We start from the raw sequence: 4,256 nt of genomic DNA, 5'->3' as shown, positions 1-4,256 counted from the left end.
CACTGCATCCCCAGTGGTGCCAGTGCACTCTCTGGACTCACTGCACTGCATCTCCAATGGTGCCAGTGCACTCTCTGGACTCACTGCACTGCATCCCCAGTGGTGCCAATGCACTCTCTGGACTCACTGCTGTGCATCCCCAGTGGTGCCAGTACACTCACTGGACTGACTGAAGTGCATTCCCAGTGGTGACATTGAAGTCTTTGGACTCACTGCACTCCATCCCCACTGGTGCCTTTGCACTCCCTGGACTCACTGCACTGCTCCAGCCGCGGCAGCCGCTCCAGCCGCGGTAGCCCTCCAGCCGTGGCAGCCGCTCCACTCGGTAGCGGCTGGAGCGGCTGCCGCGGCTGGAGCGGCTGGAGCGGCTGCCGCGGCTGGAGCGGCTGCCGCGGATGGAGAGGCTGGCGCGGCTGGAGGGGCTGGAGCGGCTGCCGCGGCTGGAGCGGCTGGAGCGGCTGCCGCGGCTGGAGCGTCTGCCGCGGCTGGAGGGGCTACCGCGGGGTTGACTCGGCTGGAGCGGATGCCGAGGCTGGAACGGCACTCTCTGGACTCACTGAAATGCATTCTCAGTGGTGCCAGTGCACTCTCTGGACTCACTGCTCTGCATCCCCAGTGGTGCTAGTGCACTCTCTGGACTCACTGCAGTGCATCCCCAGTGGTGCCATTGCACTCTCTGGACTCACTGCACCGCATTCCCACTGGTGCCAGTGCGCTCTCTGGACTCACTGCACTGCATCCCCAGTGGTGCCAGTGCGCTCTCAGGACTCACTGCAGGGCATCCCCAGTGGTGCCAGTGCACTCTCTGGACTCACTGCACTGCATCCCCAGTCCTGCCAGTGCACTCTCTTGACTCACTGCAGTGCATCCCCAGTGGTGCCAGTACACTCACTGGACTGACTGAAGTGCATCCCCAGTGGTGTCAGTGCACTCACTGGAGTCACTGCACTGCATCCCCAGTGGTGCAAGTGCACTCCCTGGACTCACTGCACTGCATTCCCAGTGGTGACAGTGAAGTCTTTGGACTCACTGCACTCCATCCCCACTGGTGCCTTTGCACTCCCTGGACTCACTGCACTGCTCCAGCCGCGGCAGCCGCTCCAGCCGCGGTAGCCCTCCAGCCGTGGCAGCCGCTCCACTCGGTAGCGGCTGGAGCGGCTGCCGCGGTTGGAGCGGCTGGAGCGGCTGCCGCGGCTGGAGCGGCTGCCGCGGATGGAGAGGCTGGCGAGGCTGGAGGGGCTGGAGCGGCTGCCGCGGCTGGAGCGGCTGGAGCGGCTGCCGCGGCTGGAGCGTCTGCCGCGGCTGGAGGGCCTACCGCGGGGTTGACTCGGCTGGAGCGGATACCGAGGCTGGAACGGCACTCTCTGGACTCACTGAAATGCATTCTCAGTGGTGCCAGTGCACTCTCTGGACTCACTGCTCTGCATCCCCAGTGGTGCTAGTGCACTCTGGACTCACTGCAGTGCATCCCCAGTGGTGCCAGTGCACTCTCTGGACTCACTGCACCGCATTCCCACTGGTGTCAGTGCACTCTGTGGACTCACTGCACTGCATCCCCAGTGGTGTCAGTGCACTCTCTGGACTCCCGGCACCGTATCCCCAGTGGTGCCAGTGCATTCGCTGGACTCACGGCACTGCATCCACAGTGGTGCCAGTGCACTCTCTGGACTCACTGAAGTGCATTCTCAGTGGAGCCAGTGCACTCTCTGGACTCACTGCACTGCATCCCCAGTGGTGCCAGTGCACTCTCTGGACTCACTGCAGTGCATCCCAAGTGGTGCCAATGCACTCTCTGGACTCACTGCAGTGCATCCCCAGTGGTGCCAGTACACTCACTGGACTCACTGCACTGCATCCCCAGTGGTGCCAGTGCAGTCTCTGCACTCACTGAAGTGCATCTCCAGTGGTGCCAGAGCACTCTCTGGACTCACTGCAGTGCATCACCTGTGGTGCCAGTGCACTCTCTGGACACTCTGCACTGCATCCCCACTGGTGCCAGTGCACTCTCTGGACTCACTGCACTGCATCCCCAGTGGTGCCAGTGCACTCTCTGGACTCACTGCACTGCATCTCCAATGGTGCCAGTGCACTCTCTGGACTCACTGCACTGCATCCCCAGTGGTGCCAATGCACTCTCTGGACTCACTGCTGTGCATCCCCAGTGGTGCCAGTACACTCACTGGACTGACTGAAGTGCATTCCCAGTGGTGACATTGAAGTCTTTGGACTCACTGCACTCCATCCCCACTGGTGCCTTTGCACTCCCTGGACTCACTGCACTGCTCCAGCCGCGGCAGCCGCTCCAGCCGCGGTAGCCCTCCAGCCGTGGCAGCCGCTCCACTCGGTAGCGGCTGGAGCGGCTGCCGCGGCTGGAGCGGCTGCCGCGGCTGGAGCGGCTGCCGCGGATGGAGAGGCTGGCGCGGCTGGAGGGGCTGGAGCGGCTGCCGCGGCTGGAGCGGCTGGAGCGGCTGCCGCGGCTGGAGCGTCTGCCGCGGCTGGAGGGGCTACCGCGGGGTTGACTCGGCTGGAGCGGATGCCGAGGCTGGAACGGCACTCTCTGGACTCACTGAAATGCATTCTCAGTGGTGCCAGTGCACTCTCTGGACTCACTGCTCTGCATCCCCAGTGGTGCTAGTGCACTCTCTGGACTCACTGCAGTGCATCCCCAGTGGTGCCATTGCACTCTCTGGACTCACTGCACCGCATTCCCACTGGTGCCAGTGCTCTCTCTGGACTCACTGCACTGCATCCCCAGTGGTGCCAGTGCGCTCTCAGGACTCACTGCAGGGCATCCCCAGTGGTGCCAGTGCACTCTCTGGACTCACTGCACTGCATCCCCAGTCCTGCCAGTGCACTCTCTTGACTCACTGCAGTGCATCCCCAGTGGTGCCAGTACACTCACTGGACTGACTGAAGTGCATCCCCAGTGGTGCCAGTGCACTCTCTGGACTCACAGCACTGCATGCCCAGTGGTGCCAGTGCACTCTCTGGACTCACTGCATTGCATCCTCAGTGGTGCCAGTGCACTCTCTGGACTCACTGCACTGCATCCCCAGTCCTGCCAGTGCACTCTCTGGACTCACTGCACTGCATCCCCAATGGTGCCAGTGCACTCTCTGGACTCACTGCACTGCTCCAGCCGCGGCAGCCTCTCCAGGCGCACCAGCCGCGGCATCCGCTCCAGCCTCGGCATCCGCTCCAGCCGCGTTAACCGCTCCAGCCGCGGTAGCTCCTCCAGCCGCGCCAGCCGCTCCAGCCGCGGCAGCCGCTCCAGCCGCTCCAGCCGCGGCATCCGCTCCAGCCGCTCCAGCCGCGGCAGCCGCTCCAACCGCGGCAGCCGCTCCAGTCGCGGCAGCCGCTCCAGCCGCGGCAGCCGCGGCAGCCGCTCCAGCCGCTACCGAGTGGAGCGGCTGCCACGGCTGGAGGGCTACCGCGGCTGGAGCGGCTGCCGCGGCTGGAGAGGCTGGCGCGGCTGGAGGGGCTGGAGCGGCTGCCGCGGCTGGAGCGGCTGGAGCGGCTGCCGCGGCTGGAGCGTCTGCCGCGGCTGGAGGGGCTACCGCGGGGTTGACTCGGCTGGAGCGGATGCCGAGGCTGGAACGGCACTCTCTGGACTCACTGAAATGCATTCTCAGTGGTGCCAGTGCACTCTCTGGACTCACTGCTCTGCATCCCCAGTGGTGCTAGTGCACTCTCTGGACTCACTGCAGTGCATCCCCAGTGGTGCCATTGCACTCTCTGGACTCACTGCACCGCATTCCCACTGGTGCCAGTGCGCTCTCTGGACTCACTGCACTGCATCCCCAGTGGTGCCAGTGCGCTCTCAGGACTCACTGCAGGGCATCCCCAGTGGTGCCAGTGCACTCTCTGGACTCACTGCACTGCATCCCCAGTCCTGCCAGTGCACTCTCTTGACTCACTGCAGTGCATCCCCAGTGGTGCCAGTACACTCACTGGACTGACTGAAGTGCATCCCCAGTGGTGTCAGTGCACTCACTGGAGTCACTGCACTGCATCCCCAGTGGTGCAAGTGCACTCCCTGGACTCACTGCACTGCATTCCCAGTGGTGACAGTGAAGTCTTTGGACTCACTGCACTCCATCCCCACTGGTGCCTTTGCACTCCCTGGACTCACTGCACTGCTCCAGCCGCGGCAGCCGCTCCAGCCGCGGTAGCCCTCCAGCCGTGGCAGCCGCTCCACTCGGTAGCGGCTGGAGCGGCTGCCGCGGTTGGAGCGGCTGGAGCGGCTGCCGCGGCTG

Source organism: Anser brachyrhynchus (assembly GCF_964034855.1).
Source record: "Anser brachyrhynchus genome assembly, contig: SCAFFOLD_112, whole genome shotgun sequence".
Lineage (NCBI taxonomy): Eukaryota > Metazoa > Chordata > Aves > Anseriformes > Anatidae > Anser > Anser brachyrhynchus.
This window is presented reverse-complemented; position numbering follows the sequence as displayed.